We start from the raw sequence: 22,464 nt of genomic DNA, 5'->3' as shown, positions 1-22,464 counted from the left end.
TCAATTCCTACATAAGTCCCCATTTCTATTATAAAGCCCTATACAATGCAGCCTAGAGTAACCAAGTTATTGCTTTTTAAAATCATTTCACCTCTCTCTGAGTTGAGAAATATTTGTTCTCCCTCTGAAGTTGTACCAAATGACTGACCTGTGTAAAACAGGAAAAAGGCTATGTGTCTGCACAGCCTCCAGTAGGCCTCTCCTCACTGCCCGAGTGCTCCAGCCCTGTCTCTTTCAGGTTTGTACTGTGGCAGCATCTCCACTTCAACATGCCTATTTTTTAAAAAGGCTTCTACATCACCAGCTATTACACCTGATAATCAACCAAATATCAATAGAGTGACACAAGAATTTATTTCTCACTTACATAAATTATAATGACCAATGGAACAGCTGAAGGTTAGAGGAATTTAGCTGCCACATAGTTCTATAGAGATTCCCAGTTCTTCCACTGTGTGTCTATACCCTCTTCTCATTAGCTCCATGATACTTCATTCTTCTGCCTGTGTAGAAGGCCAGGATTACAATAGATATGTGCATGGGTCAGTCCTCGGGGTACCCCATGTCACTTCTACTCATCTTCAAAGGGTGTTCCTGATAGAAATAAAAGTGAGGTTGGTGTTGAGCTAGAAGGTCTCTGACACATGGCCACTAACAAAACATATAGAAACTTGTCTCCCTAAGCTCATTATAATGAATTATCATTAGAACCAAGCTCCTGTATGCTGGACAGATCAAAATCCTGCATGAATGTGTCTATTATTTAAGTTGGGAGACAAAGCACAAAGCAATGTACTGTGTGGGGCTATTTGGGAGGACCTCTGAAGTGGTTGCAAATTTAGTCAGCACATATGCTCTGTATGGCATTTTCTAGTTCAAGGAACTAAAGCTAGTTCTTTGTTGGATCTCACCATGAGGCTGTGTGTAAAGTGCCTCAGAACTATCAACACAGGAGAACAAAGGCAAACACTTATCTTGAGCCCTGCCCTTGACTCCCTGTCGTAGCCCCATGAGCCTCACGTTCTGGAACTTGTATATAGCACACACGGGAAGGCTGAGTGAAGCCATATGTTCACGTTTGCGCTGCATTTTCAGAAACTTGCTGTAGAGAGAATGATGAGGTGAATGGTGTAAGCTACCCGAGGTGCTGCCAGGCTGGTGCTGTACCAAGATGTGTCTGTGGAACCATGTCTGCTAGCAAGCCTTTTGAAAGAAACTCTATAACCAGAGTACTGCCTACTTTAAGATAGAAGGGTAATAGTGATAGTTATACCAATCAACCATTGATATGCCAAAAGATGAGTGGCAGGAGGTCTTTCGTGCTGCTGGGGCCAGGGTAGTCACTTGCCACTTGGTGGTAGCAGAATCTTGATCACTCCAATCTACCGGACCCAGGCATAACCATTCTTATTACCCGTCTAGTGTCCTTCTTCATTGCACAAGCACAGGAAGGTTAAAGAGAGACACTGTCAGACTTCCACTGTCAATTTCACTAGCTTTGCTGGCTGTGGAAGACATTCTCTGAGGTAAAGCATCCTTAAATATGTCCCTTTCTGAATTCTTTTGTGTACATCCTTCCACGTTTGCTCTTTTAATCTCTCCAAATGAGAAATCTATCTCTGGGGTGGGATATATTGCAATGGACAAACCAGTTGTTATGCAACTCTGAGTACCTGACCTGGGGTGTGCTTCTGAATCACTGCTGTGCCTACAGTGACAAGGGAGGTGAACACAGGACGAATTCCCAGAAACTTGCAAACAGAGCCATGAACAATAAATAGTGAGCGACACTGTCTCCAGCAAGTTAGAAGGTGAGGACTGACTCAAAAATTTTCTCCTGACATCCATATGTGTGCAGTGACATCCAAGAGCACACACACACACACACACACGATAAATAGATAAATAACTATTAAATAAATAAATAAATTTTGGAAGAAACACTTTACTGGCTATGACTCTTTTGGCCCATGCCTGTAGGAAGATTTCCCTTCTCCACTGCCAGTTAGGGTTAATTCTGGTGAGTTGGTAGTATATGGCCTCTGTCTATGCATCATGATCACAGGTATGCTACTGTTAAACTTGGAACTGGGAACTTAATTGATCTGGAAACACCCAATACCAATGACAGATGGCATGCCCTTGCTCCAGAACTGAAGAGACATGCCATACAATCAGTTAGTAGGAGGTTACCAGACACTGAACATGCAGAGCATGAATAAGACCCAGTGTACGTGTGCCTGTCGTGTAGTAAATAATGTGAGCATTTAAAGTCCTCTGCTCTCAGAACATTGTTTTCCTTGTGGAATTAGAACTGGTCCATTGGACTCTTGTTTTTTTTTTGTTTTTATCATACCTTGCAAAGACTATATACATATTTGTGACTTTCTATTGAGAGTTCACAGAAGCTAGCTGGTTCCTTAACTTTTCCCATTATAAGTGAAGATTTTAATGGTCATAACACAAGCTCAAGCCAAAAAGAATGAAGGGACATTTAATTTTTAGTTTTGGAACCTGAATATTTCTCTCCTCCCTCTCTTTCTCTTTATACATATGTCTCTCTCTCTCTCTCTCTCTCTCTCTCTCTCTATGTATAGATAGATAGATAGATAGATAGATAGATAGATAGATAGATAGATCTGATTAATATTAATAACATCAGTAATTTTGAATCAATGGGCCTGTGACAGACCTCAATAGTGTACATTTAAACAAACATTTCATGGCCAGGCATGGTGGCACACACCTTTAATCCCGGCACTTGGGAGGCAGAGGTAGGAGGATTGCCATGAGCTCAAGGCCACCCTGAGACTCCATAGTGAATTCCAGGTCAGCCGGACCTAGAGCGAGACCCTAGCTTGAAAAACCAAAAATAAATAAATAAATAAATAAATAAATAAATAAATAAATAAAAATAAATAAATAATTAACAAACAGGTATCTCTGATTTTAGCCAAATTTGGGAGCCACTATTCTAAGCCATGCGTAGTAAAAATTCAGTCACCAACTCTAGGTCTCAGAGCCTCTTTGCATTCTCACCTCTCCAGGACTGACAAAAGAAGTCCAAAGACCAATAAGACAAACATCATGAAAATTTCCAGATAGCCTGTTGTACTCATGCCAGTGCTTCTAGACAATACAGGCACAAGATAGTCACTCATGCCAGTTTTTCCAGACTATATTGGCACACAGTATTCATTTTAAGAAGCAAATAAAAGAGTGATGGGTTGGATTAGTGGACAGATGAGTATAGGTCACATTTCAGGGACAACACTGTGCATTATACTATTGTTTTGCTTTTCTTTAGGTTACTCTGTTATGGGTCTGGTGTCGTACAAGTAAGACAAGTAGCTCACGGAATGTAAAACAAAGTTTTAGGGCTGGAGAGATGGCATAGCGGTTAAGCGCTTGCCTGTGAAGCCTAAGGACCCCGGTTCGAGGCTCGGTTCCCCAGGTCCCACGTTAGCCAGATGCACAAGAGGGCGCACGCGTCTGGAGTTCGTTTGCAGAGGCTGGAAGCCCTGGCGCGCCCATTCTCTCTCTCTCCCTCTACCTGTCTTTCTCTCTGTGTCTGTCGCTCTCAAATTAAAAAAAAAAAAAAAAAAAAAAAAGTTTTATTGGGTAAAAAGAAAGAAAAAGAAGAAAGCTGGTGCACCAGGTCTGCATCCCTGAGTTCAGGATCTCAGGATGCAGCCTCAAGCTGCTGGGAGAAAACCACAAGATGTTCACTATAAAAAACAGGATGGAAATTAAAATGCAAAGTTAGGTGGAAGAGAGGCAAGAAACATGCTATGCTATGTAACCATAATGATATTTAGAAACAGAGAGGTACAGGAAGGAAATAATACATTGCACAGAGGGGTCATCCCATTTCTTAGATAACAGAAAACACCTTCATTTTGCAATAAGGCCTGTGGTAATGATTCCTGAAACTTCTCCTTTATCTGTCAGAAAGATCAACTTAGGTGGTGGCCACCATTATGTGTGCCTAAAGGTAAGGCCTCCACAGAAGGATGTTTAACCAGGCCTACTGTGTCCCTTCACATTCCATTTTTCATCCCCCCCCCATAGGATATTAAGTCAAATCCCTGACTCGTGAAGAACATTGTCTAGGGTGATTTTATCTAAGGGGCTGTATTGTGTCTGCAATACCATGAGTTTAACAGAACTTATTTCATTCTTTATATATCCACTTAGAGTATTAATAATGTAGGGTCCTATGGTAAGGCCTAAGAAAAGTAGTATCAGGGGTCCAGCAGTAGAAGAGATAGGGGAAGTTTGCCATGGAGACCAACTAAACATAGGCTGAAACCAATCATCAGTGGCTTGTCTCTGAAGCTTTGTTTTTTATTTTGAGATTTTCACTAACTAAAGCAGTATATCTTGGATTATACCTGACTGGTATAAAAGCAACAAATTTTACCTAAAGCCATACATAGACCTCTTTGTTTCATAAAAAGTAAGTCTAATCCTCTTTTATTTTATCCCCTCCATTTTCACAGCCATTGGAGTGGTTAGTATGACCTGGTGGGGGCCCTTCCAATGTCCCAATATGGTGTGACTTGATCCAAGCTCCGTCCCCAAGCTGAAAGGGATGGCGGCAAACAGGGTGTGTCTGGTAAACAGCCTTGACTGCTGGAACAGTGTACTCCTGGACTGTTTGTAAGACTTGGATAGAACAGAAGAGGCCTTTCATTAGTAAAGTCAGTTATCTGTTCAAGACCCATGCAGGGAAGAATGTGTGTGTGTGGGGGGGTGTCCATACATAATTTTCAATGGAGTAATTCTTTTTACATAAGGGGTACACATGGCCCTTAAAAGGGTGGAGGGAAGGATTCTCACCCCTCCATTGCTGGTCTGTAGGGTTAATTTAGTGAAAATTTCCTTCAAGTTCTGATTTATCCTTTCTACCTGCCCTGAACTTTAGGGACGATAGGCACAATGTAATTTTCAATTAATCTACAGTGTTTTAGTCATTTTTAAGTGATTTTTGACATAAATTCAGGGCCATTATCTAATCCTATCTTGAGGGGCAACCCATAGTGGGGAAGTATTTCCTCTAACAATTTAAAAATACTATTTGGGCTATCTCAGTCTTGGTCTGGAAAACTTCCACCAATCCTGTAAAGGTATCGACGTAAACAAGTAAGTATTTATATCCACAATGATCTGGTTTTACCTCTGTGAAATCAACTTCCCATTATCTACCTGGCTCTGTCCCCTGCTCTCTTGCCTCCATTGGTGGTACCTTACCAGAGAAGGCATTTGTCTGTTGGCCTGCCTAACAGTGGGTGGCAGTGTCCTTGATGATTGAGTCCATCAAGAAGAACCCTTTCCTTCTTAGCTTGGCTAGCTTGTTGTTTCTTAAGTGAGATCCTTCATGTAGTTGCTTAGCCAGTCTCCACCATAGGGTTTTGGGCAGCAATAGTCATTGATTCTCCAGTTGATAACATCTTTCTGGGGTCTATTCCTTTATCAGATGAGAGGTGAGCTGTAGGTCTCGTTCCATGTTGGTTGCACAGGAAGAGAAGGTGCTGGGAGGGAGACCAGACAATCTGACAGGTGCTGAGAGGCAGCACTCTTGACGGCTAGGTGTGCCAGTCTGTTCCCTCTTGCTTCTGTGGTCTCACCTTTCTGACGACCCAGACAATGGATTATGGCTGCTTTAGCAGGCATCCAAATGGCAGCCAATAAATCCAAATTTCATTTTTTAAAATTTTTTTTAACTTTATTTATTTATTTATTTGAGAGCGACAGACACAGAGAGAAAGACGGATAGAGGGAGAGAGAGAGAATGGGCGCGCCAGGGCCTCCAGCCTCTGCAAACGAACTCCAGACGCGTGCGCCCCCTTGTGCATCTGGCTAACGTGGGACCTGGGGAACCAAGCCTCGAACTGGGGTCCTTAGGCTTCACAGGCAAGCGCTTAACCGCTAAGCCATCTCTCCAGCCCTCATTTTTTATTTTTAACGTCTTTGCCTTCTTCTGTTAATATCCCTCGCTCCAAGTAGATGGACCCATGTACATGTGCCATGGCAAAGGCATAATAGCTGTCTGGGCAAATACTTACTGTCTTGTCTTTCCCCAATATCAGAGCCATGGTCAGTGCTATCAGTTCAGCTTTATGAGCTGATGTACCTTGAGGTAGGGCCTCAGCCCACAGGGTTTCTTCCAAAGTCATCACAGCCACCTCTGCATACATGATTCTGACTACAACAAAGCTTCTGCCATCAGAATACATCACCAGATCAGGGTCCAGCCAAGCCACATCTGTCAGGTCTGGGAAGAGTCCATGGAAGGCAGAGGTGATCAGGCAGTCATGCAGTGGGGTTGATGTCTCATTTTCTGGCAGCAGGGAGGCTGGGTTCCAAGCCTTGGTTTGGTGAAACTTTATCCTTGGTTGATCTAAGAGCAAGGCCTGATAGTGAGTTATGTAAGAATTGGAGAGTCATCAGTCTGGGAGGGGGCGGTGGGCTCTTTAAAAGAATCTCTATCATATGTGGAGCCATAATTGATGAAGTCTGGCCCAAGATTAATTTTTCAGCATCCTCTGTCAGAATATCAGCCGCTGCAATAGCCCAGAGATAAGGGGTCAACCAACAGCTACTGGGTCTAGTTTTTTAGATGAGTAGACCAGTGGGCAATGCCATGGCCCCAGGCTTTGAGTTAGAATGCCCCTGGCTCTCCTCTTCTTTTCATCCATGCACAAGTGAAAGGGTTTGGTTAAGTCTGGAAGCCAAGGGCAGGGCTGATGTCAGAGCTGAGTTTAGTTCTTGAAATGCTTGTTTTTCATTTTGAGTTGAATTAACAACTTTTTTTTTTTTTTAAATTTTGGTCCTCTACTGGCCTCACATAGAGGCTTGGCTAATCCAGCAAACCTTGGGATCCAAATTTTGCAGTAGCTTACAGCACTGAGGAACTCTTGGATCTGTCTCAGAGTGGGGATTTAAGTAATGGTCTGAATCCTAGAAGCTGACAGCATACTTTTACATTCTTGGAGTTAACATCCCAAGTAGGTTGCCTTATGCACACACAGTTGAGCCTTCCTGGGTGACATGTGGTAGCCCAAATGTTGTAAGTTGTCCAGGAGATGCTCTGTGGCAGAGAAGCATTCTTCCTCTGTCCCTGCAGCTAGGAGGAGCTCATCTATGTATTGTAGGAGAGTTGCCTCAGGTGTTTCCTTGAAAAAAGACTGAAAATTTCCATGAAGAGCCTCATCAAAGAGGGTGGGGAGTTTTCAAATCCCTGTGGAAGCCTAGTCCAGGATAGTTGCCCACTGGTGCCTTTTTCTGAGTCTATCTATTCAAAGACAAAAAATAAATAAATAAAATGGGTTGACTTCCCTTTGCCAATAGTACACTAAAGAAAGCATCTTTTAGGTCTTTAGCACACTTTTAGCACAGTTTATATTTGCCTTTCAGAAGGATTTATACTGAACAAAGTATAAGGGCTGTCTCACTGGGGCTTTGTGCCTTCTGGAAGGTTGCCACCATAACCTTAGCCAATTTTGTTAGCCTATCTTCTGGGGTGTCTTTATTATTACATATCCTGCCAGCAATCTCTATTAACTCTGAAAAAATTTGACCCACAAAGCCTTCTATTTTCTGAATCTTCTTTCTAATATCTGATGAGGACTGAGTTACAAAAGCAATGTTAATAGTTCACCTATTCTCAGAGACCTTAGGATATATAGGGGGATATGTCATATGTTTTCTGTAGCCTTTATAGGAAAGCTGTGAGGGGTCCTGTGGGCCCTTGAGTCACTTCATTCACCTTTGACAAATTTGTAGGGTGTCAAGCAAGCAGCTGCCTGGAGACCACCAACCAGAGTCCGTCGAAACAGGTTAAGGGATGCCCTACCTTCAGCAGTGTTGGGATCCCAGTCCGAATGCATGGAAGTGAAGACCTTGTCAATAACATTAGGGTTCTCCATGAGGCAGTCGTCAGCTCCCAACACTAGTTTCTTGGCTTCTATTCAGATTTTCTTATGTTCCTTTGTGGTGAAGAGGATCTACAAAAATTGCTGACAGCCCTCCTATGTAGGCTGATGGGTATAGAAGATGGGTATATGTCTCTAGAAGACATATCATAGAACCTGCTTTAAATCAGATTTAGGTTTAACAATAAGCATGGGGGTGGGGTGCTGGGGAATCAAACCTAGGTCTTTAGGCTTCCCAGACAAACACCTTAACCTTTAAGCCATCATTTACTTGATGCCTTTCTTAATCATCTGTTTACATCCTGATATACAGTTTAGTTATGTTTGTTGTTTGCTTTATGTAAGAAGTTTGTAACTTGATCAAGTACCTTGACTCAGTTTACTTATTTAACCTTTTGTCTATTGAGAAACTTCATCTAGCAGATGTGACTTTAGGTATTCAAAAGAGAGGAACTATAAAGAGAAACAAAGTTATATGCCATTTGTTATATGTCCTTTTCCTTATCAGAGGCAAATGGCCATTTTGTCTCTAGACAGAGTCAAGGGGACACATGGCTTAAACTTGCATGGGGTCTGAGATAAAGGGGTCATCATCCTTCTTCCCAGAGCCCAGCTTGTTATGACTTTTAAATAGCTTATAACAGTAAGCAAGAGCAAAAGGAAATGACAGAGCAGAGAGCTAAGTATCCTAACATTCCTTGTCTTACTCTGAAGTTATTTTTTACCTAGGAAATTTATTTTACCCATTTGTAATAAATAAGGTGATAGGATCTTGTCTATGTCTAAGCTAGTTAGACCTCCAAAGAATATGAATTACACCTGTGCTTATGACTTTGTAACCCACCTAGCATAGGACATCACTGTGACTAATGTAAGCTGAATTTACCTTAAATCTATGTCCCTATATAAAACTTTTAGATCATCCTTGATAGTCCATAAACAGTTGAAAAATCTTCAACTTTAGGCATGGTGTTCAGATTTAGCCTGAAAATTAGCTTTCTGTTCCTTCTAAAAGGAAATTAATTTTAGGCAAAATTTGGCCTTTTAGATATTTTATATCCTTTCTACATACACTCAGATTCAGCTACATACTTTCACATTCTGATCTAAGTTCCACTCAAAAATCATTTTTTTTTTTTTTGGTTTTTCAAGGTAGGTTCTTCAAAAAGCATTTTTTTTAATAGACACTTCCAAAATTGGTTTTATCTTCTACATGGGAACACACTCAAGAAACCCAGAAGGGCTTCCTGGTCTGAATCAACTCTTCCCATTCATTAATCCCTATTCACCAGTGGCACAGAAACGGGGTTCTTTAACAAAACATCATACATAACACTTCTACCAAACTAAACATAAACTTTTTGTAGATAAATGCAGAAAATCATTTTTATTCCACCCTTTTTCACCTTTTACACTGTAAGTAAAACTCACTGGCCTGGGAACAGCCTCTATCTGCCAACCTTTAGCCAGTGAAGAGGATTCAGAGAAAATAATACAACCACCAATCAGTAAAAGGAGGGGCAATGAAGGAAAATAATTAGGCTGTAGCCTCAATGGTGCATTCCCGTGCAAGATGCCCTGACTCACCACAGTGGTAGCAGTTGACTTCACTTGTCTTGCTGCGATTGATGGCTACATGACCTGTTTCACTGCACCTATAGCACTTTACTTTGGTACAGTCTTTCTGAATATGTCCAAATTCTCCACAAGAATAGCACTTCTGCTCATCCATGTGGTCACAGTCATGATCCAGATGGCCTGGTTTTCCATAGTTGTAGCAGCACTGCTCTTGCTCTCTTGGGCTCCTTGGCAATGTGGCCACCTCTGCCACAGTTATAGCAGGCTTCATCTGAAGATCACACAATCCTTTGCAAGGTGACCAGACTTACCACAGTGATAACAGATGTTTCTATCCAAGGTAAAACCACCTCTGCCACAGCTTCTTATTCCACAGCATTGACCTCTACCAGCAGGGCATTCCCTGGCCCAGTGACCAGATTGTCCACACTTGAAGCACTCATTGCTGCTCATTGCTGCAGTTAGAGCTTCAGTGTCTGAGTGACCTACGGCTGCAGAGACTGACACAGGGCCCCAAAGGTGACATCTTTTTTCTGTTTTTTTTTTTTTTTTTAATTTTACTTATTTATTTGCAAGCAGAGAGAGAAAGACACAGAAAGAGAGAGAGAGAGACAGTCAGACAGACAGAGAATGGGCATGCCAGGGCCTCTAGCCACTACAAAAAAAAAACTTCAGATCTTCAGATGAATGTGTGCCTTGTGCAACTGGCTTATGTGGTTCCTTTGGATTTGAAGAAAAATGCTTTTTAACCAATTTTAAAGGAGATTTTTCAACAGGATGATTTTTACCAATATTTGAAAAGATGAGGACAAGATAAACACAACAACAAACACAAACATGCTAGCAATAATGTGTCTCCTGACACTGCCATGTGTCTGCCAAACTGAAACTGAACCAGAAACAGACCTCTATGAGAAATCTCTGAACAGAGCCAGAGAGGGTCAAAGGCGGCCACTAGCACCCCCATCCAGGGGAATTAATGCTGCATCCACCTTCCCTCTTGGACCCATAAAAGCACACAAAACCAGAAAACTAGAAAAACCAGGGAAAAAATATGAAAAACCAAAAGAAGAGTGGAAAAATCACCTCTGGAAGTTTCTTACCAAATAAGGGTGGGAGCTGGCAGTCCTAGGCAAAAGGTCCCCATCAATGGCTTACTACCAACTCCAAAACCAGGAATATGCAGACAGATGTAGATATGATTCTCTGGCTGAGATTAGGGGTCCTTCTCCAGTTTGGTCATCCCAGAGTTAGGAAGGGAGGTCTTGAAATATAAATCCCAGATGAACCCCCAAGATTTTATGGGGTACAGTGTCACAGAAGCAAGATCATTGACTCTTGAAATATAAGGCAAAGTTTTATTGGGTAAAAAGAAAAGGAAGAAAAAAAAAAAAAAAGAAATCTGGTACATCAGGTCTGTGTCCCAGAGTTTGTGTGACCTTAGCTTGCAGGCTCGAACTGCTGGGAGTGTCAGCTTTAATTAGAGAAAAGCCACAAGATGTTCATTGTAAAAACAGGATGGAAGTTAAAATACAAAGTTAGGTGGAAATAAGGCAAGAAACATAGTATGCTATGTAACCATAAAGGTATTTAGAAACAGAAGGGTACAAGAAGGTCATGGTACATTGCACAGAGAAGTCATCCCATTTTTTTTTTTTTTTCAGTAACAGAAAACACCTGTATTTTGTAATAAGGCCTGTGGTAACAATTCCTGAAACTTCTCCTTTATCTGTCAAGAAAATCAACTTGGGTGGAGGCCTCCATTATGTGTGCCTAGAGGCAAGGCCTGCACAGGAGGATGTTTCAGCATGTCTATTGTGTCCCTTTACATTCCATTTTTTCACTCTACTGATCTATAACCAGTTTCCCTATTAGGAAGTCTCAATTCCTTGTTACCACTTAGCTGAAATTGTTCAATTAAAATAGTTAAGCATAAGAATCAGGAATTATGAGCCCAGGCTGCTGCAGTTCACAATATAAGTTTCGGGGGAGGTGGCTCAGCCATTAAAGGCATTCACTTATAAAACCCCAGCCACCCTTACAAAGCATTCATCTGCAGTGGCAAGAGACCCTGGTGCACCCCCCCCCCATACACACACACACACACGAAAACATTTTAAAGTTGTTTTATTTGTTAATACTTTTCTGCTTTATAGATTTTCTTTCAAAAGTTGTAAGTTATAAGAAACTAAAATCATTGACTTATGTCAACACTCTATGATTAAGTCATTGATCACAACATTTTTTTCTTTAATTTGTAATCCTTTGAATGACCTACTAGATATGACTTCATCTGGCTGATAATGTAAGGACAATGGGATACTTTCCAATAGATCTATACAATCTTAATTTGTAGGATATTAATATGTAATCTCCTAAAATATTAAAAATGTTAAAAGGGTAAAAGCTCAGTAAAAAGAAACTATGACTATCCTATACTTCTACCATTTGAATTTCTGCAGTTCTACTTATTCATTTGTCTGCTGATGCCTTATCACAGGTATCAGGTTGCTGGTAAAACTGTTTTGCTCATCTCATTTGTCATTGTTCACTGAAGAGATGATTTATTTGGCTGCATATCATCTTGCCTCACAGTGTTTCATCTGTCTACTCCCAGCAAAGGTCTGGACACAAACTCATATTCCATTAGTGTGAGCTTTTATAGATAGGAACCCACCGATGTGCACATGTAGGTAGATAATATACCATGATATATTTGTTCTATACTAAATAAAATTTTTAAATTATTTATTTATTTATTTGAGAGCGACAGACACAGAGAGAAAGACAGATAGAGGGAGAGAGAGAGAATGGGCGCGCCAGGGCTTCCAGCCTCTGCAAACGAACTCCAGACGCGTGCGCCCCCTTGTGCATCTGGCTAACGTGGGACCTGGGGAACCGAGCCTTGAACCGGGGTCCTTAGGCTTCACAGGCAAGCGCTTAACCGCTAAGCCATCTCTCCAGCCCACTAAATAAAATTTTATACTTATTCATACTAAAGGATTAAAAGATACAATTAATATAAGGTCAAACTCACCTTTCAAAAAATTTTATTGTCATGCAATCACTGAATGAGAAACATTGTCTACCATAAGCAAACAGTGAGCAAAGTGAATTGTTAAAGACATTTTTACTCTCTCTATCTCTCTCTTTCTCCCTCCCTCAATTTCTTCTAGCATTTTGCACAATACTCACATACATATAACTATCTTTTATAGCCAACTCATATGGTAGTATTTCAGGAATTTTAAGTTCAGTTTGGCTTATTTTTATTTATGTGAATTTATTTAATTACTCAATGTAGCTGAAACCACTGCCTTTTTCTTGCTGTCTACTCTAATTCAAATCTAGTATTCTTCCAAATTCAGTCCAGGTGCTAAAATAGTCCCCTTGTTTGCTAAGGAACAGACTTTCCTTTTTTTTTTTTTTTTTTTTTTTTTTTTTGAGGTGGGGTCTCACTCTAGCCCAGGCTGTCCTGGAATTCACTATGAAGTCTCAGGGTGGCCTCGAACTCACTGTGATCCTCTTACCTCTGCCTCCCGAGTGCTGGGATTAAAGGTGTGCGCCACCACTCCTGGCTTAGGAACAGACTTTCTTTAGTCTATTTTTATATTCATACAATATCTCTGAACAGTCAATTTTTATTTTCTATATTAAAATAGGACCATGGTAAAACTTTAAGTCATCAAATTCATAGATATTAATTTAGAGATGCATGTTTTTCCTTTCAGAGACCAGAAATTATTCCTTTAGGATCTTGGTTTTCATTATTTGCAAACTTTTGGAATTTTTGGGAAGAGATATGTGTATTTTAAATTAGCAATAAAAAGAATAATCAAAACAAATAATCCATCATTTCTTTACAAAAATTTAATTACTACTCAATGTAGTAATTTATATTCATGATAAATTATGTAATTTTGGCTTTTATGTCCTTTAATTTATAGACTTAGAAGTTGGGATGTTTCTTTGAGCTGGTCTTTGGGGAAAAGTCAGTATATTTAAGTTTTATTAGCTTTCAAATCTAAAATATAAACAGAGCACCTTCGTCTACTATTCTTCTTCCTCAGGCAAACACTTAAATGCTGATCAACAAACATACTTCTAATATTCCCACATTGTTTTTGACAGTAAACTACCCTATAGCAGAGAATGTAGGAGAGGCACTATAACACCAATATGTCTGAAATAGAAAGTTCTATAATCAATTTTAAACCATAATGTGGATGCAAAGGATGTATAATTCATTTAAAAGAAGTAGCTAGACCTCACTGAATAGACACTATTTCTTTACAACTTGACAAACTTTTGAAATCATAAAAGTAAGTCATCAATTTTAGCAATGGCCATGTATAATAACTGCTCAGATATCCATACTTGTTATAGGTCTATTTAAGTTATTAATCTCATCTTGATTTAATTTAGGTAGGTCATATAAATCAAGGAAATCATCCATTTCTTTCAGATTTTACTACTTAGTGGAATGTATGATTTTATAGTATGTCCCTATGATTTTTTTTAATTTCTCTGGTATCTGTTGTGATGTTGCCTTTTTCATCTCTAATTTTATTAATTTTTGTCTCTTCTCTCTTTCTTTTGATAAGATTTGCTAAGGGTTTATCAATCTTGTTTATCCTTTGAAGAACCAACTCTTTGTTTCATTGATTCTTTGGATTGTTTGTTGTTGTTGTTGTTTCTATTTCATTAATTTCTGCCCTAATCTTTATTATTTCTTCCTGTCCACTGATTTTTGGTGTGCCTTGTTCTTTTTCCAAGGCTTTAAGGTGAAGCATTAGGTCGTTTACGTGCAACCTTTCTAATTTCTTAATATAGGCACTTAAAGCTATAAGTATACCTCTTAGGACTGCCTTCATTGTGTCCCAGAGATTTTGGTATGTTGTGTTCTCATTATTGTTTGACTCTATGAATTTGTTGATTTCCTTCTTAATTTTTTCATTGACTCATTCATCATTTAGTAGTGTATTATTTCGTTTCCATGATTTTGTGTAATGATCTACAGCCTTTCTTGTTATTGATTTGTAGTTTGATTCAATTGTAGTCAGATAGAATGCAAGGAATTATTTCAATTTTCCTGTATTTGTTAAGATTTTCTTTGTGTCCTAATATATAGTCTATTTTAGAGAATGTTCCATGTGCTGCTGAAAAGAATGTATATTCTGCAGCATTTGGATGAAATGTCCTGTATATATCTGTTAGGTCCAGATACCTCTCTGTTTATTTTTTCCTGGGAAGACCTGTCAACTGATGAGAGTGGGGTGTTGAAGTCACCCACTACTACTGTGTTTGGTGTTATCTATGACCTTAGTACTAATAGTGTTTGTTTGACGAATTTTGGAGCACACACGTTAGGTGCATATATGTTTAGGATTGTAATGTCCTCCTGTTGGATTGTGCCCTTAATCAATATAAAGTGACCTTCCTTATCTTTCTTGACTAATGTTGGACTGAAGTCTACCTTGTCAGATATTAAGGTAGAAAACCCTGCTTGTTTTCTGGGCCCATTTGCTTGAAACACCATTTTCCAACCTTTCACTCTAAGATAATGTCTATCCTTTGTAGAAAGGTAAGTTTCTTGGAGACAACAAATTGTAGGATTCTGCTTTTTAACCCAGTCTGCAAACCTATGTCTTTTCGTTGGGGAATTGAGGCCCTTGATATTAATAGATTTTATTGAAAGCTGTGTATTTATGTTTGCCATTTTTTTCGTAGTTCTGGTTCTACCTTTGCTGTCTTGTGTTAACTAGTATTTGAGTATTATTTGTTTCTTCCAGGTTCCTTATATGTGTGCTTTTCCTTCTCTTCAGCACAGAAGATTCTTTCAAGTATTTTCTGTAGAGCTGGTTTTGACTTCAAATATTCTTTAGCCTGCTTTTGTCATGGAATGCTCTTATTTCTCCATATATTTGAATGGATAGCTTTGCAGAATAAAGTCTCCTTGGTTGACAGTTGTTATCTTTCAGAACTTGGAATATATCACTCCAAGCCCTTCTGGCTTTTAAAATTTGTGTTGAGTAATCTGCTGTAATCCTGATGGGCTTGCCTTTGTAGGTAACTTGATTTTTCTCTCTAATTGCTTTCAACATTTTTTCTTTGGCTTGTGTGTTTGGTAGTTTGATTACAATATGGCGAGGAGAGGTTCTTTCCAAGTTTTGTCTTGCTGGGAGTTCTAAAGGCTTCCTGTATCTGCATTGTCACCTCTTTCCCAATTTGGGGGAAGTTTTCTTCTACAATTTTGTTGATGATGCCTACTATGCTTTTGGAGTGAATTTTTTCTCCTTCTACTATGCCCTGGATGCTTGTTTGATCCTTTCTTAGTATCTCAAATATCTTGAATTTCCCATTCATACTTTTCTGTTAGTTTGTCTTTCTCTTTGTTGGACTGTATTAGATCTGCCACCTGGTCTTCTAGCTTATATATTCTGTCCTCTCCTTCATTCATTCTACTTGTGACATTTTCTACAGAGTGTTTTTATTTCATTAACTGTATTCTTTATTGCTAGTAATTCTGACTGGTTTTTTCTTTACTATGTCTAATTCTTTGTTTATGTTTTGTATTGACCTCTTTATTTCTTTAAATTGGTGTCCTGTGCCTTCTTTGATTCCTTTGATTTCCTCTTTGATTCCTTTGATTTCCTCTTTCTTTGACTTCTTTGAACATATTTACAATCATTCTTTTGAAATCTTTCTCAGACATTTCCTCTAACTCATTCTCACTGGAGGTCAGTTCTGATGCATTAATACTTTTTGTTGGGTTTATATTGTCTTCATTTTTAGTGTTTCTTGTGGTATAATGTATATATTTTTGCATCTTGGATTAAGGTAATGCTTGGATTTTCTAGTTAGCTGGGTATTCATAGCTGCATCAATTATTCTGATGTTATATATCTTCAGGGTAGGAGCTTAAGGTGTTAGCTGTATCTCTTAAGACTCTCAGAGTATCTACAAAGGTGTTCCCAGGGGTTGGATTTTCCTGCTATGGTTGTATTCAAGTAGGCTGAGTGGAACAAAATACAGATAGATTCTAAAATTTAACTAAACAATGTACACATTAAATGAAAAACAGCACTGAGTATTTATGTAAGAGGGGGTATTATAACAACCAGATCCTCTATCAACAAAGAGGTTAAGATTTCTGGTCTGTTGAAGGTTCCAAGTCAGCTTATGACAAAGTGAGACCCTTCCCTTGTGCAATCCCAGTTACCTTTTTGGATGATTTTGGTCCCAGTTATGGTGCGCTCTGCTTGTGTCCCTCTTTGGTGCCCTGTGGGTTCAAATAGGCTGGCTGGATCACTGGACCACTGTTCTGTTTTCTGGAGCTGGGCACTGGCTTTTCCTGTGGGGCAAGTCGAGCCTGGCAGCTGCAGCCCCCACAGACCTGGCACCGCCACGGCTAGTTCTGCCGCTGCTGGAGCCCCGCTGCTGCTGCCACTGGTGAAGATGCTGCTGCTGGATCCGCTGCTGCTGTTGCAGCTGCTGCTGCTGTAGCCTCCGCTGCTGCTGCTGCTGCATCCACACTGCTGCTGCTGCTGGATCCGCTGCTGCTGGACCTGGCACTGCCAATGCTGAAGCTGGAGCTGCCACTTCCACTGCCGCTGCTGGAGCAGCGGCTGCCAGAGCCTCTTAGGTATGCCTGTGTGGGCTCTGGATGCTCTGGATCTCTCCTACTTCTCTGCTGCTGTTTTAATTTCTTATACATCTCACTTTTTAGTAGAAGTGTCTATTTTGTTGGGTAGTCTTTGGCTTTTTCTCCCCTAGGCTGCTTTGGTGTGGGTCCTAAGCTGCCATCTTAACCAGAAGTCTATTAAAATTGTTTTGGAAACAGGGTCATACAATGTAGCCTAGGCTGGCCTTGCACCCCAGCCAATCTTCCTGCTTCAGCCTCCCTAGTGCTGAGACCACCATGCCAGGTTTCATGGTTTCTTAACTGTTTTGAAAAGGCAAACTTTGATTTTAGGATGGGACTTGTTTCACAGCTTTTATTTTTAAATTTTAGTTAGGATACAGAGTACTGGATATCCTGATGGCATTTTCAGGCACACTTGGTTGTTATTTGTCCTCTTAGTCCCACTCCCTCCCCTATCAATGCCCACACTTCCATCCTGACACTTCTCTTATAGCCTCCATCTTCTTTCAAGTCATAGGTACGTTATCCACCCACACTTCAATTAAAGTCACATCGTCTACACCTGTGTTTCCCTTTCTCATATCATGAGAGATTTACATTTCTAACAAACTCCCATATGACACTGGTAGATTTGGTTCATGCATCTATGGCTATGATCTATATGAATACCTAGGAGTCATTAAAGAAAAATCAAAAAAAAATATATATATATATATATCATTGTTACTAAAAATAAAACATCCTGACTGACTTGATAACTCAAGACTATCTCATGACTTTTTTTCATGGTCTTGCCGCCATGCAAGAGTTCCAACAGATGTCCATGTTATATCCCTAAGTCCGTTCCTTAAGTGAGTATCTTAGGTACTTGGTTCTCATACGCCAGCTACATCATTTGATGCTATCTTCAATAAATATTATTGAATTCCCACCCCAAGATTTCTGACTCAATAGCTCCAAGTTGGAACTTGGACATTTTCAGCTCTAACAAGTTCCCACATATTGTTGACACTGTGTGACCCTGCACCACATGTTTTAACATGCACTCTCTGTAACAAGCGCTGTCTTAGAGAGTTCAAAGATTCTTAACATTTCTCTTGGATCATCAACAGAGTCTACACTCTGTGCGTAGTAGGAAGAACTGTATCAGCTTTGCTGTGCATTGCCATCTGTGCTACTATGATCCTACATGTTTTAAAACTTGCTTACTGAATCAGTAGAACAAGAAAACTATATAATCACCTCTTGATTTATCTCCTACACAATATAGCACCCTAGTTTCAACAGGAAGAGAGGCACCAGTTTTGATTAAAGAATAGCAAGGTGATCTCTGTTTTTGTTAAGTACAAACTGTGAATATATTCCAGATGTAGTGAGTTCAAAATCAACTTATGATAAACATGAAAAAGTACAGTTTATGGGCTGGAAAGATGACTTAGCAGAGAAGGTACTTGCCTGCAAAGCTTAAGAAGTCATGTTTGATTTTCCAGGTCCCACTTAAGACACACAAGGTGACATAAGCACACAAGGTCGCCCATGCGCACAAGGTGATGCAATCAGCTAGAATTTGATTACAGTGGCTCCTGGCATGCCAACTTTCCCTCTTCTCTCATACACACACACATACAGATAGGCCAGTCTTCTGGGCTTGCTTCAAAAGGAAAAAAAAAGAGCAGTACAGTTTATGAGTTAAAGAATTATGCTTGACTCCACTGATCTAAGGAACGCTAGTCAAGGTCAGGAGAAAAAAGTGTCACCAGCTGAGTGTTTAATGTTTAGAAAGTCATACCAAATCTCTTCCAAGGCTAAAACTGGGCTTGTTGGACAAGTGCACCAATTAGCTTGATCAAGTTACATGTTTAACATCAAAACAAACCCTGAGTGTATTTGACTACACTGTACTTTCCATGGTGACATTTGCAACCTGAGGTGATGCCTTGGTCCCGGCAGTTATAAATTGAATTAGAACATTATAACAAATAGAAAGACAGCCAAGAATACTTCTATTTAAAGATTATGCTAAAGAAGTAGTAGAAGCAAAGAAACATGTCTTTTGATAATAATGAGTGGCAGTGCTTATAAAGCCTTTTATAATTTGGAAAACTAAACAACAAAAGGAACTCTCATACTTGACATGCCCCCTTTACTTCAAATCTTAATTTAGATTACTAAAAAGATGAACATTTTTATAAAGGAAAAGAGAGAAATTTCTACTACTGATATATTTAAGTCTATGACCTTATACAGGTTTTAAACAAGGAGGACAATAATTTCCACCTACAACATATTTAAATTACAAGGAGATTTGCCACCCACAAACTCCAAATAGGTAGCCAATTTTTGCCACTTTGATAAGTACTATTGTGTATATGTATGAATTCACATAAATGTGGGTAAATCTCTTCTTGGCTTTTGTTTTTTTAAGTACATGTGTATAGGAAATGTCTCAATTTGGATAACTCCAACTTAGGCTGCAGAAGCAAAGTTTCTTCTTATCTCTGAAGATTTGCCCAAGAGTGTCAGTGTCTTTGGTTGTTCTTTCTACCTCTTTTTTTTTTTTTTTAGATAAAATTCCAAACAGATTCTCTAAAGAACTATCTGTCAGGTTTTTCTCTTTGTAACTTTAAAAATTCAACAGTCTCTCATGAGAAGAGTGATAGCGACAGGGAAGATAACCCCTAAAGACTTAGCCTGTTCCAGGGCACACAAATGTTGGCTTTATATTCACTGCTAGGTTTCCCTGCATGCAAAAGTTCCTAATAAAATCCAGCTGGTTCAAATTTTGTCTGCAGATCTGAAACCGAGAAACATAGCAAATTTGGCTTGGTTTTTTATTTTTCAGAAAATGTTTCACACTGCTAAAATCTGGAAACACTGACGTGTACAAACCTTCAGCAGATACAACAGGAGAGTAACTGTCTCCTGCCTTGACTCTCCCAGCTCTGCTCTTCAAGGCCTCTCTGTATGTAGTTAAGGGAGAACAAAAGTCTTTTACCAAGCATGAAATGCATGAATCATCCAGAACTACCTACATCATTTTATCTAAGCCAAAAATTCAAGATTAAAGAGTTGCCACTGATGAGTGAGACAATTCACATTTTGGCATCACTATAGAAGAAAGTCACATTTAAGATGATGGAGGGAAATGAAACAACAAAACAATGTTGCTATAATTTGAACAATAGCAGGCTTTTATGGAAATATTGTGTTATCTTTTCCAGTTTCCAACTCTGTGCTTTCATTGGCTTCATGTAGTCTCATTGCCTATGATTGGGGCTGAAGCTCATGCCAAGGCTGCATAAAACAAACAGTCTTGCCTTTATACTCTTTGTACATCAGGATTGTGTATGTGGAGTCATAAAAGCCATTTATTATGAACATATGTATTCCTAGCTGAAAAGTGAACTCTTCTTGTGACAACAATGTAATAGCATCAGTTGTAGTCCCATAAAATACCACATGTGGGAATTTAATAGTTACTACCCTGGCACCTACACTCTGGGACGTTATATTGAGGATAGACTTCTTAGAAAAAAGAAGGAATGCTTGGCACTTGGACAAATAAAGTCCCTTTGATGAGATAGGTGAGCATTGAGTAAGGCTTTGTGAAGAATGCATTGGTAATGTTAAGTGGTTTATCTTCCCGTTAGCATCAGATTTCTCAAACTTCCCATTAGAGTTCTTTTCATGCGTTCATGAAAATCCTTTCAGCACTGTGAACATTAGCAAACATGCTTTCAGTCTAATGGTTATAGGAGTTCTCTGATGTCATATTGCGATCTACTGAATGATAAAAGCATACTAAAACATTTTTGTATTCCTCATTCATTACTTTTCAGAAAACAAATGTTTAGTACAGGTATAAATTTAGGAAGCAAAGTTTGTTTCAAACTAGATAAAATTAGAAAGCTGCTCTTTGTCCATGTGACTGTTTAGTGATATCTTCTTGACAGAATCCCTCCCGTACAATCTCCTTCTTTTGGTCTCTTTCCTTTTGCTTCTGTTTCAGGGTTCAGGGACTTTGTTTTGGTTTGGCTTTGCCTTGTTTTATTTTGCTTGCCATCAAGGATGCATACATTTTCTCTAATGCTAATATACTTTGAGTTCATAACAGTGGTGCTGATTGCATTAATACCTGGGTTTGGTGGGCAGAAATTCCCTATAGACATGTGATAGTAACCCAGTTGTAAAATTAGCTTAGAGAGTTCATTAGTTTCTGATTACACATCCACTTTAGTTGGGAAGCAAAGTTTGCTGAAAGTTTGGAAGCCACATAAATCAATTGGTCTTGTTTTCAAAGGGTGATGTGTCTTCTGATACAATGTGTTGTGTTATTGGGGTCTGAAAATGAAGAGTCTGCTCACACACTTTAAGCATCCAAGACAGCCATGATTCAGTACATGCATCTCTACTCACTCATTTTTCCTAGTGAAACACACAGTCTAAATCTTACAATGGTTTGAGCTACATATGGTAGGTATTAACTTGAAAATATACAGTAAGCATATGTCTACAACCTTAATAGCTACTTCCAACACTTTTCTATGCCTGCTTTGATCCAGCCAATTTTTCTCACTGTTCTTTGGCCCAGACTTTTATTCCAGCACCCCTCTACTACAATGAAAATATTGTTACTTCTAATTGTTTTTTCTCTTTCTTTTAATAGTAAGAGGTAGCTAGCTGTAAAGGAACTTTCCAAGTAGAAATATGTCTTACTCATCCATTTTTTAAATTCATAAGGCTGTCTTACTAGTTACCATTCCTATGTCAAATTAACATTCATCAATTACCCCTTAAACAATGTCTTCTCTCCCTCATGTTTCTCCTTCTACCTCTCTCTTATTAACAACTTCTATTTCACTAGCTTACTATAGTGAGTGTGTTACAAGGTTTCAGGAAACAGAAAGTTTTTGCCCTTGGCCTGTGAATCCCAATTTTTAGATTCTTGTCCATTTCAACAATACATTAAGGAAACACATTCTTTAAAAAGTTAAATTATAAGGTTTATTTGGAATAATTACACACACACACACATGCACACGCACGCACAAGCGTGCACACATGGGGACACACACCTGTGCAGGACCTGAGAGCCCCTGAGGGAAGCAGAGCATGGGATTAAAGAGAAGACTCGGAAGGATTTAAAAGGGCCTGATCTCACAGGAGATTGAATAAGTGATAGAAGAAATTCTCCTTCCCTCAGCTTAAAGGAACACATCCATACCCACCGGGAAGTGGGGCATGAGGGTGTAAGCCCTTCACCTTCACATTAGAAGAAAAGCTAGGAGATCAGTTAGAAAAGGT

The 22,464-nt window shown here is 39.3% G+C and overlaps 1 protein-coding gene and 1 pseudogene across 1 annotated transcript in view; one reads left to right on the top strand and one right to left on the bottom strand.

Moving 5' to 3' along the window:
• Positions 1–22,464, top strand: part of Gfral (GDNF family receptor alpha like) — a 94,998-nt gene that overhangs the window by 30,305 nt on the left and 42,229 nt on the right. The window lies entirely within an intron of this gene.
• On the bottom strand, positions 9,475–9,968 carry LOC101595287 (annotated as a pseudogene).

This window comes from Jaculus jaculus, chromosome 8 (assembly GCF_020740685.1).
Source record: "Jaculus jaculus isolate mJacJac1 chromosome 8, mJacJac1.mat.Y.cur, whole genome shotgun sequence".
NCBI lineage: Eukaryota > Metazoa > Chordata > Mammalia > Rodentia > Dipodidae > Jaculus > Jaculus jaculus.
Note: the sequence above shows the minus strand (reverse complement) of the source record. Positions and strands in the feature narration are given on the sequence as shown.